Below are 12,047 nucleotides of genomic sequence, written 5' to 3'. Positions count from 1 at the left end.
TGTTTTCGCAGAAGTGTGGGCATCTTTAAAAACTTTTCTGTAATTTGCAGAGTTTGCAAGCCACAGTATGCAGCAATCAGTAGAGACATCAAAAAGCTACCACAGAAAGGAAATATGGTACAGTTGATTCTTGTTTTTCTTAGAAATGATAGCAAGTTGTACAACTCGTTGGGACTTGCTACGAAAGAAATACAGAAGACGCTTTGCTATTTGTTTGACCACAACAGATATCTTCATTTACTCTTTTAACAACAATCTACTTGAGAAATGCACCAATGGCAAAGCTTTCAACAAAGTGACCACTGCCCACTTTTTAGCAACATTAATCTAAGAACACCTTGTAGATTTTGAATGTTTTTTAAGATACATTTTCAATTTTATGGCAAGTAAACAGCCCAACAGGTGAGTTCAAATATATATGTATTTGGCAAGATTTCTAGCATAATTTGTGACATTTTGCATGTTTTTGTGAATTTCACAGGATTTGCCTTAAGTTCAGGGCTGCCTGATCACATGAAAACATCAGAAACCCTGTATCAGTAGCTTTCTTCAAAAGTAATAACTAGTCAGAAATGAAATTTGTCTTATTACTCAAATAACCCTACCCTATAATAATTAGCAATGAATAACGACTTTGATGCATTTCATTTTGGAAAGTATCCAAATAATTCATTAAATGAATCATGGCTGATAAATATTTGGTACCCCCCTCTAAAATAAAAGCAAAATCACGTTTACTTATTTACCTTCAATGCTGCTTCTTCTAGAGTGCTTTCATGATTAACTGATGATACATGTAGCTATCCACGACTTATTGAATAACAGCCAAGTGAAGAAATGATGGTGAAGGTCCACTTTGCAGAATGACACAACTATCAGCTCTGCAGCCAAGCAGCAATTCCTTTGATTATATACCACCATAGAATCAGTTGGTTTACCCATAGAGAAAAGAGCACTTTCAAAGTAATCCAGAATTTCTGTAAAGGAAACACAAAACATGCTGGAATATTGTTGTCACATTGTCCATGGAGATTATCAAGTTATGGTGTGAAAAAGATTTACTGGTACAAGGTTGAGGCCATTTATCTCATAAAAGAGATAAAAATCAAACTGGTTAAGAAGTGTTTTTCTAAGGAAACATTCAACCTCTTCACATCCCTGCCCCTTGATTAATATGCCAAATCTGATTTTGGAAAAATCCCATTATCACATTCATGCCAAGAAATCACAGCATACACAACCAGTTCCATTAAAGTATAGAGAAAATATTTCATTCCAAGATCTTTTTGACAAATTCTCCTAAAACTTCAGCCATCTGGCATCTTACATGTGTTTTGTAGGTAACCAGTCAACTCGCCGACGGACCAACTCGCCGACGCCAACTCGCCGACGTATAAAATCGAGTAGAGACGTCGGCGAGCTGGTCGTCAATCCAATACAACTTATTAGAAGTTAAACATACAGAGAAGTAAACGATATTTAGTAAAAAAACACTGGAGAACATTGGTGAACATCAAACAGAAGCTTAAATATCGGTGAACATTGGTGAACATCACCAATGACTATAACGAACGAGTTATTGTGCGACAACAACACCGTAAAGACTCATCTTGTCAATCGCTCAGATTTTTTACGAAAACTTGGCTTTCTAGACGAGATCTTTAGTAAAATGCAATTATTTTTATTTGCAACAAAGTTTATAAGGATCTTAAGGCGAATAAAGCGAAGTAAACCTCACCAACGACTCTAACAGCTTCAGACGCGAACGAGTTATTGTGTGACAACAACACCGTTAAGACTCAGCATGTCAATCGCTCAGTTTTTTTAACGAAAACTTGGCTTTCTAGACAAGATCTTTAGATCAAGACAAGATCTTTTAAACTTTGTTGCAAATAAAAAGAAATACTTTTTACCAAAGATCTTGTCTAGAAAGCCAAGTTTTCGTTAAAAAATCTGACCGATTGTCATGATGAGTCTTTACAGTGTTGTTGTCATACAATAACTCGTTCGTGTTTGAAGCTGTTAGAGTCATTGGTGATGTTTACTTTACTTTATTCGCCTTGAGATCCTTATAAACTTCGTTGCAAATAAAAAGAATTGCTTTTTACTAAAGATCTTGACTAGAAAGCCAAGTTTCCTTTAAAATCTGACCGATTGTCACGATGAGTCTTTACGGTGTTGTTGTCACACAATAACTCGTTCGCGCCTTAAGCTGTTAGAGTCGTTGGTGATGTTTACTTCGCTTTATTCGCCTTAAGATCCTTATAAACTTTGTTGCAAATAAAAAGAAATGCTTTTTACTAAAGATCTCGTCTAGAAAGCCACGTTTTCGTTAAAAAATCTGAGCGATTGACATGATGAGTCTTTACGGTGTTGTTGTCGCACAATAACTCGTTCGCGTCTTAAGCTGTTATAGTCATTGGTGATGTTCACCAATGTTCACCGATGTTTAAGCTTCTGTTTGATGTTCACCAATGTCCAATGTTTTTTTACTAAATATCGTTTAATTTTCTGTATGTTTAGCTTCTAATAAGTTGTATTGGATTGACGACCAACTCGCCGACGTCTCTACTCGATTTTATACGTCGGCGAGTTGGTGTCGGCGAGTTGGTGTCGGCGAGTTGGTCCGTCGGCGAGTTGACCGTAAACCGTTTTGTATGGGCATTAACCCTAAATACTAAAAATTACGCATTGCAAACACATCCAGTACCAGCAAGGTACTGTATAGAGAAAATCTTTCATTCCAAGGATATCTTTTTTTTGCAAAATCTCCTTACATTTTAGTCACCTGAAACTTAGCAAAAGTTTTCTAGGTCTCATAATTACTTAATTAAGGGCACAAAAAGGCATACCTGTGAAGCACTCTCTCCTTGCTCCCCATTGCCTATTGTCAGTTCTCCAATGAATAAAATTTTAACATGGTCATCTGCACCTCCTAGCTGATTTCCTCTGGCTTGTTTAACATCCTTCCCTGTATGCCTCTGCCTGCTGTTCATTCTGACTGGTTTTTCAAGACTTATGTTGTTGAGCAACCCATGGAGGATATCCTTGATGCTTCCCTTGATCTCAGGCTGAGTAACCTGAAGGGCTGGATCTATTACACAAACTTCTCTTCCATTATCCACACAATCTGATTTTGTTCCTTTCCATTATTTGATACATTGCTCACCCAAACATTGCAGCATGCATCTGCGTGTTCTGCTACTGTCATAACTGGAAAGGAGAGAAAGCAATAGATCATTGTTGCCAGGGATGATCTCAATTGTTGATCTCAACTCAACCACCACTTCAACCTGGCTGATCTTGTTGTCACCATCTTAAAGAGAAAAAAAGTCACTTTACTGTCAATAAAAAAAATTGGAATGGTTGTACAATTTTCCAATGTCTTCTCTGCATTTGTACAACGCCTCTGTTGTGCCAGGTAAATTCATCACCCTCCTCTGGTCATGGAAGAGCAGAACAAAGTCTAAACTTTCATGGACCTTTTTTGTGATAAGCGTGTATTTTTAGAGCTTCATTGAGAATCACATCATGTTATGGACACAAGCCAGAAGACTCATTTTTATTAAATTGATTGATTAGTTTATTAATTTCAGAATGATCCTAGATACAAACATAGTTACAGTGTTTATCTGTTTAACTCTATTTCTACTGGTTTTCTGATCAGACCTTTCAGTGCCACCATGCACATACAAAAGGGGAGTTTAGCATCCTTGTGATCAGTTCTTTGTAGGTTTTTGAGTTGTTTTGGTTTATGATAGATTGATTTTGAGATTGCGAGATTGATTGTGATTTTGATTGTTGATTGCGGTTCATGGTCAATTGCTTTCAAGAATAAAGATTCATGTAAACAGTCAACTTTCATTTGTTCTTCTTCTAACCTGGATCCATAAAATAGCCCCCAAACACTTTGTTAACCACATCCTGGAGTGGCACCCCTAGGAGTCTTAGGAATTAGATTTGTTTTGATCGTTGTAAGCACTACACATCAGCAGTGGCAGTTGACTTTTTCCTTGGCATCACTTAAGGTTCAAGGTTCAAGCTTCTGAACAAGTAAGTAAAATATCACTCCACTATTCTTTTAATGTGTGCAACTGTTAGAGTAACTCACTACAAACAGCAGAAACAAAAAAAAAATCAGTATTGATGACATGTTATTTCTTAACTGAATAAATACATTCTGATTGAAAATGTCACTTTAAATCACAAATTGTCACAAAAAACCCAAGAATCAAAAGGAGCTGCTTCTACAGAGAACTTTTACATCAAAGGCAATCTCATCATGATTCACTAACTCTACAACTCCTTTCATCTAGCCCCTTTTTTCTCACATAACAATATACATTTCACATAACTAACATCCTTGTTGGCTATGTTGGCACCCACCTTCTGCATTTGTTATGCAAGATCTCATTGTTCAGTACTGTTACCATTTCAGTTAGACTGTTGTTATTGTGATCTTTGACATATTGATGTTTTAAAGATTTACTCTGAGGCTCAATACCATTGTTGGTGATGATATTGACCATAAACCTGTCTTGTCTGAATGCCCAAATTCATTGTTAAATGGCAAAGATCACATATTGGTATATCTGATTACTATGTTACGCCAATTAATTGAAGCACTTCCTTTAACCTTGTATAAAAAATTAAAAATGAAATAGTTTAAAGTTCCCTGTTTAAGAAACATATGCAAAGTAATAATGTTTTAAACCAGAAACAATGGTCAGAACGAAGGAATTAGGAGTTATGACTTTTCTCTTCCTTCCCTTTTCTTAGTTGATGCATTTTATTTTTAAGTTCTTCAATAAACCAGTGACGTCAAACCATGTGACTATAAGCAGTGCTAAGCCATGTAAACAGAGTAAAATAATCATTACCTTTGCTTCTACCAGACATGCTTTATCAAACAGTTCCTGAGCTTTGGATTTGCCATCCAGAGACTATTGTCCTGTAGGGAAGTAACACTTTTCTGAAATTAATCCTTTGATGTTGATTTGGCAACAGCACAAAGCAAAGTCAAAACCCCCATTTTCATTCTACCTCAGCCACCTCTCCCATCAGTGATGCTGACAGAGAAAGTCACAGACATGTGGGGTCCATTTGTAGTACACTGGATTTGTGAAAGCATACAAGGGTGCAACTCATTTAGACTTGTGTTAGTTGTTTAGTGTATTTATAAGAAGTGCAAAAATAATGTATCTATAATGCAAATCTACAGCACCACACAAGTGCATTGATTAACCAACCTCCAAATGACTGATTTTGTTTTCTCAAGAAAGTACATTTTCAATCTTTGTTACTAATTCCCTACCTGTGAATGTTTGCTTGATTGTAATTATTTCCTCTTGGCAAAAGTCTGTCAAAAATATCAGGGCTTCCTAATAGCACTATAATCATGGAAGATTGCTAACAGTTCTCGTATTGCAGATGTTGTTTCACTTTAAATGATGAAAGAGCCCACCCCTATACAGTTGATTGGTTTTATCAGCCAGAAAGAATAGCAGCAAGTTAAATCTTAAGGTCTTGTAAATGGCATCAAGAAGTGTAATCTCATTTCCAAATTTATTAGACAGCTACTTCTGCCATTTTGTTTGATGTGCAAAAAACAGTTTCAGCTTTTGTTGTTTCATTGTTCCTCCTTGAACAGTAGAACTTGTTGTTGATGATGATAGAGCACATGGTCTAAAATAAAACTTGAGGATGCTCCTAAATTTGAGGCTGTGTTTTCTTTTTCAGGTTTTCCTGATCAACTTTGGACCACATCTTTATTGGTGCCTGGGATACGTGGGTCTCTCGGCTAGAAGTGCCCATTTGTTAGTAGTGGTGGTGAAGTTTGGCCTGCAAATATATCCCTTTTGACAAACTGCTTATGGTGTCTTTTCATCTGTTGTATTCTGTCAATAAGCTGTTGGTCAATAGGCTGGAGAACACCACCAAGATAAATGTTTGATACAAGAGAGATTTATTGCAAATCACGCTACAATCAGCATCAAAATGAGTTGAAACATATTTGAACAGTACTATTTATGTGTAGAATAACACTCATGTCTCTTCCATACTCCAAATCATTGACAAGACCCCCATTCCATTATTCAATGTTGCCTGTATGTAGCTGAAGGTTCATAGGAACACTATACAACATTGTTTTGGGGAGTAGGGGGTGAATAGGTCAACTTACAAGGGCAACAGAAATAAAATTGAAGGAACAGGGGGTTAGAAAGTTAATATGTCAACAATTTTGTCACAAATAGTGGATTTGCTCAAAACAAAGCATTATAGGTTGAAACCCAATTCAGATCCCCACAACTAGCTTTTGCTTGATGTTTGTATTATTTACATTTAACCTATGTAACTACAGGCTGTAGTGGCACGAAACTGCGAGCAGGGACTATAACTAGTGGTTGTGACTTGTGAAGGTCTTTTGCCAGCCATCATTACAAAAGCCACAAGTGTTAGAAATAAAATTTACAACTATATTAACTAAAAAGAACAAACCTCTTCAAGGATATGATCTTTGTGTTCCTCTTGATTTGGCAAGTGATTGTAAATTTGACATTCAAAGTCTGGTTTCTCTCCACTGTTGATGTGGACCTTTAATTTTAATGAGTCCCTCATGAGTTGCTCAGTGTCATCCCTCATCTACACAGTAAAAAAAAGTTAATAGATCAATTAGTTTACAACCTAACTGAAAACAGAAATGCTCGGTTTTTTACAATAACAGTTAACCAGAAGGAAAATGTAAGAAAAATTGTCCTGACTGTAAGACCAAAATATCTGTGTTATGAAGTTGAGCAGATTTTTTTCTTTTAGCACAATTTGAATAGCATTTTGTGCTCATTAGTGAGTGTTTTGGTATGTCTCTTAAAAGTTAAGTTATTTGAATAACAGGATATGTATCGAGTAATTGAGTATTCGTCCTTCAAGTCTATGAACACCTCTGCATGGGCAGTTAATTCTTAAGTTGCCATTCTCCAAAATTTAAATGCATGCTACATACGCGTCACTGAGGTGGCTCTGAAAAAACCTTGGGTCCGGCTGCATATAACACTGTCTTTCCTATTGCATCGACAATCTGCCAGGTCTGCTATTCAGGTCTGTCAGCTGTTTCGTTCGATCGTTGAATTTCTCGGTAACAGAACTTTAAAAGATCTCGTGCACTTTTTCTTCTCTAAACTAAACTATGGTGTTGATTTCCAAACACATTCAAGGTTGGAAGGACGCGAAAAGATAGCGGAATACCGTGGAATCCTGGTCGGCTCAAATATTCCGCCATCTTTGATCGAGTCGGTCAGTCCAGGTCGCACCAAAGTAACATCGACCAGAAGGAGGTCACGGCTTTGGGTGTTGCGTTACGAAAACTTTCGGGCGGCACGAATTTATCGGAAGTTGAAACATTAAAAATCAACTGTGAAGTGAATGAACTGTCTCGATATGATGACGAAAACTGCTGCGTTGTCGAAAAATGGGGGTAAATTTCGATTTTACGATTTCTGCGAATTATGGCTATGTCTATGATTTTGAGAACGTTTAAAGAGTTATTCGAAGCCACAAATTACAAACGATAACAAAGTGTACTTTGTTCAAAGCTCCAAAGGAGTTCGGGTGGAAAGGTTGGCTGCAGTCCTAATATTTGGATGTAGTGAAAATAAAGCAGTTCAGAGTCGGTGAAAGGAGATTAAATTGTAATTAAATTCTTCTAATGGAAAGTCAGACTAGCAAAGAAAGGAAAGTTTGTTTTTTCATAAAATGAATGACCAAATCAACATTCGCAAAATAACATCTACCCAACGGTCGCTGTTTCATTTAACATCCACCTAAAGGTATTTAGGTTAAAGGTCAGACAAACAGAAGAACAAGGCTTAACCACAACTATTAAACGCGAACTTTTTAAAAAGGTAAAAAAAAGAAAAAAAAAGGAAATTTATATTTTTGTTTGTAACATAATATATGCAATATATTTGGATGCATTCATTCATTTGTCACATTACTATTAATTTTATGGCTAAATTTTTTCCTCTCAGACTTCAGGTTACCCAAAGGTTTATTGCTTCGACATATTTTTCTATGAAAAACTATCCAAACATGAAACAAAGTGGATAGCTAGGTGGACCAAAAAGGTACATGTCCTTATTAATTTATAACATTTGTAAATTTAGAACAAACTTTAAAATTCAATGTCCATAATTTTTTAATTATCATAACTTTGTAATTTGACCACATATTTATCCCTAGATCGATATATTTGACAACGCTGTTGTTTTAATCCCAGTGCATCTCCCTGGACATTGGGCACTTGGGGTATCTACCAAAGATGTCTATTCACTGATAAATTTTTTGTGAAATACTTTATATTTAAATGTTTCTTATATTGCATCATTTCACTTTTCAAATACATTTGACATTGGACATAAGATAGAAAAACAATATAAAAGTTCAATTAATTTCTTTTTTCAGGTCGTGGACGTCATTCGGAAAGTGATATCATGTTGAAATTCTTCAAAACAGTGTGCTCCTCCCACCAAGTTCTTTGAGAACATTAGGTAATTTAAGAAGAGCAATTGCTGCTAATTGTTCTGTGATGTGTTTTACACCAGAAAAGCAATTTCAGCTAATTGCAGTTGGAAATAAACTTGAGATAAACCCAAACAATTTCCAATCTTCAGTATTATGTACTATGCTGTCAAGGATAATTTGTCATTGCAGAAATACTAACATTTTAAATACAGAATATCACCCTTTCTCTCCCAAGATTGGAAAGTTAATTCTTTCAACCAAAACCATCCATTTTCTGTGCTGAGTAGTCCTGAGAAATTTGGAGTCATACCAAGCCCATCTGATTGATAATTTTCTTCAATCTCGTAACCTGTCTGCTTTTGAAAATTTATGAATAATTTACATACCGATCACTCTTGGGAGTCAAAAATCTAAAGATTTGCCTCCAAATTATATGATGCAATTCATCTGTTAACATTGAAGAGATGTAAAATGGTTTCCGTGTTTACATAGCCTGATGTAAACACGCGGGAGGTTGGGAGAACACGAGATAAGTGTAGGAAACCACGACGCGAAGCGGAGTGGTTTCCAGCTTATCGAGTGTTCTCTCAACCTCCCAAGTGTTTACATCAGGCTATGTAAACACGGAAACCATTTTGCATTTCTTTTATAAAATAACTAATGAAAGAGGAAGGAAAACCTTGTTTACATACGCTCATATAAAATAGTTTTATGACCAATCAGAGTGCGCGTACTATTTGAATTATTTTATAAAGCATTGTTAATGACTTTTCCCTACAATGTAAAGTTTTGAATGATAATTTTAGCCCCCTCCTCCCCTTCTCGGGATGTCACCATGCATCGTGTTTTGCAAAATTTTTATGATAAAACAAACAGTGAAGAACCTCTTATGGCTTGACAAAAAAACGGAACTAACTGCAGCCAACGTTTAGCCCAGGTCGGCAAAAGTTTCTTAAAACTGAAAAATAACAAAAACCGATTGCGGTATCCTCCCTTCTTTACGTAGATGTTAATTCCCAGCGTGTCCTCTGTTCGGTAGATGTTACAATGATACTTGCATGGATACAACGCCAAATACAACAAATATGCGATTAATTTTTCCGAAATCGCACGATTATTGAAATTTAAACTTGGAAGTGAGTAAGTCGGACCCCATCGGATTACACAAAGTACGCGACTGCGTAAGAACGAAATTGTTTCGCCAAATATATTTCTCAACCTCCGACACAATCGCGCCGTACACGTGACGTCTTCGTAAAATAAATATGAAGATGTGACCTCCTGATGGTCGATTTTACTTTGACGCGACCGGTCAGTCACGCCAGGAACATGTGCACTGGGATTTCAAACCGAATTAATCTTACCATTACTTAATCAACAAGAAGTAGGGCGTGTTGTTGAAATAACCGACAATCACAAGTTGTTTTGGTCTCGTGCTGTTGAGATTGATGCGTTTCTTGCGAGTTTTGATAAATCTAAGGGCATTACCTCTTGTCGGAGACGATTTCCTGAAGGCTATGTTCTCCGCTCGCGTGCGTGTGAGGGGAAGAATGCCTTGTTCATTGTAATCCTTAAAAAAAAAACACATTTAAAAGGTCATGTCATTTTGAGTTCCTTTTTAACTAGTTTTGCTCTGTCCTTCTCTCAACTTGCTCTCTACTTTGCTCTTTACTACTGATCATCGCGTTGATCTCAGTCCGTAAATGACATAAATTGCGTTGTGGAATTTAAAGAAATTCAGTGAATGGAAAGTGCAATAGTTCCCGCGGGTTCAGAGAAGTTGCCTCATTCAACGTCGGTTGAATGAGGCAAATTATCACAACTTTTTAAAAAAATTTTAACACTCATTTGAATTTATTTCCATTGAATTTCCTTGCTATTTAAAAGTGAACAGAGAAGAGAAACCTGTGCAGATTATTAATTTAAGTGTCTGAAAGTCAAAAGATTGACGATTGCTCCCATTCATCTACGAAAACAAACCTTTCCGTGGGCTGTGACTAAAAATGTCTTTCGGAGTATACATGCAGTGACTAAATCTTGAAATGCTAAACGCCAAAAAATCGGAAATAGTTAATTTTTGTGTCTTACCTCGTGGGTGTGACTTTACGATTTTGCGAGCTATTCCAAAGCCGTTTGAGTCGATCCTTCTTTGTGGAAAATATTACACCAAGGTAAACTTATCTGGCTAGAATTTGCAGCAACTGTTGATAATTTTCATTTTTCTGTTCCTTTCTCAGAAGTTTTCCTCAGCAGCAGTGTGTACGTACAATTAAGTACTTTTCCTTCTTTTGCTCTCTGACCTTCCTTTGGGAAATTCACGGGAAACGATGTGAAATAAGGAAACACAATGTTTTCCCTCCTTATTATGTGCAATGGGAACCTGTTCAGAAAAGTACCCAGGCTGAGATAAGATCAGCACACACACACAAACGAATTCACTGACACGAATTTCACTTTATTCTTGAACAGTTCGCCGACGATAACTCAATCTTGGTCAGGTTTAAAAAGAAAATATCATTTTTTCAAGAGTCGGTTCTAGGGTCAAAAAAAAAAGACCAAATGTTGCAGATACAATCGAATACAAAAGCCAAAGGTACAAAATCTAGAAGCAGAACATACAAACCTTAGCGGCGTTTTTCGTATACAAGAAACGGCATAGCTTGAACTTGGACTCTAACCGAACTAAAACTAAACGTGCAAGGTACAAAATTCTGCATAATGAAGGATGTTTGAATGTGTAAGAGTCCCTTGTGACCTAACGCTTGGTAGTTCGTGCATATAACGATAAAAAATACCACCAAGTAAAGAGATGCTAATGCACATACCGCAGTAACAACCAAGCTGAGATAAGATCGTGTGTATCGACTACTTTGCTCAAACAGTAGTTATTCCAGTTGAGGTTGGGAAATGTGCGTGCAATGCGTGCACAGGCATCCTTCACTGTTTCGAGATTTTTTTAGTCACATCAAAGCTGTTTAGACTTTGTAAGTTCTAAGTGCGACATTTTTTCATGTTGGATTTCTCACGTGTTCAAAGTTTATCATTTAAGTCTTTTCACCCAGTAACTAGCCAACGTTTATACTTATTGTTTCATTAGCACATTTTTCTTTCCGTCATTTTTTATCGCCGCCCTCTTGCTACCTCGCATAATTTATCGATATATCTGGCATGGCTTAGATGATCCCACATGTGTGAGATCACTTGGGGTGGTTACATGGCCTTACCTTCATTTTAGTATCAGCACTGCACTGATGAGGCCCAGAAGGCCGAAATAATACTGTCTGCAGTTAGTTTTATATATATATATATACATATATATATATATATATATATATATACATATATATATATATATATGTATACATGTATATATGTATGTATATCTGCGGTATGTCTGTCTTCTTCCGTTAAGCGCAGTTCGATAACTTAACGCTGTTTTCGCTTGTCTTTTTCCTTTTTTTGGCCATGGCATTTTGCGGGGTAAAATTTCCGCACAGCCCCATTCTATTGTGAAACAAATCTGTTTTCCC

The 12,047-nt window shown here is 36.5% G+C and overlaps 1 long non-coding RNA gene across 1 annotated transcript; it reads right to left on the bottom strand.

Annotated features, from left to right (window-relative positions):
* Nucleotides 1-5,402: 5,402 nt before the first annotated feature.
* On the bottom strand, nt 5,403-7,265 carry LOC136277712 (uncharacterized). The gene is made up of 3 exons (XR_010715986.1): nt 7,001-7,265; nt 6,499-6,642; nt 5,403-5,923 (listed from the first exon to the last, which is right to left on the bottom strand). It is a non-coding gene; the product is annotated as an uncharacterized lncRNA (long non-coding RNA).
* Nucleotides 7,266-12,047: the final 4,782 nt, after the last annotated feature.

Source organism: Pocillopora verrucosa, chromosome 13 (assembly GCF_036669915.1).
Source record: "Pocillopora verrucosa isolate sample1 chromosome 13, ASM3666991v2, whole genome shotgun sequence".
Taxonomy (NCBI): Eukaryota; Metazoa; Cnidaria; class Anthozoa; order Scleractinia; family Pocilloporidae; genus Pocillopora; species Pocillopora verrucosa.
The sequence above is the reverse complement of the archived record's forward strand: the minus strand, read 5'-3'. Positions and strand labels throughout refer to the sequence as shown.